The sequence below is a fragment of the Penaeus monodon genome, chromosome 25 (genome assembly GCF_015228065.2).
Source record: "Penaeus monodon isolate SGIC_2016 chromosome 25, NSTDA_Pmon_1, whole genome shotgun sequence".
NCBI lineage: Eukaryota > Metazoa > Arthropoda > Malacostraca > Decapoda > Penaeidae > Penaeus > Penaeus monodon.
In genome coordinates this window covers 32,518,664-32,519,043 of record NC_051410.1, presented here as the reverse complement: position 1 = coordinate 32,519,043, position 380 = coordinate 32,518,664, and positions in this window count along the sequence as shown.

The window sequence follows — 380 nt, the reverse complement described above, 5'->3', positions numbered from 1 at the left end:
GGAAATAACGGCAAACACGGAGGAAAAAATGAGAGGAAGAAAAAATTAGAGAGAGAAAAAAAAACAGTGAGCGTGTGATTAGAAAAATATGAAAAGGAAGGGGAAAGGGAGAAAAAGATACAAAAATCGAAAAAGTCAGGAGGGAGGGAGGAGACAGGAGAGGAAGAGCAGTAAGAGTGAGAGGAGAGAAAATGAGAGAGAAAGAGTGAGAGGAGAGAAAATGAGAGAGAAAGAGTGAGAGGAGAGAAAATGAGAGAGAAAGAAGAAGTGAGAGGATCACAATGATACAAAAGAAAGGAAAATTACGAGAAGGATAGAGAAAGATGGAAAAAATAAAGAGGAGACAGGAGAGAACGAAGAGAATAAAGAATGTGGAAAAA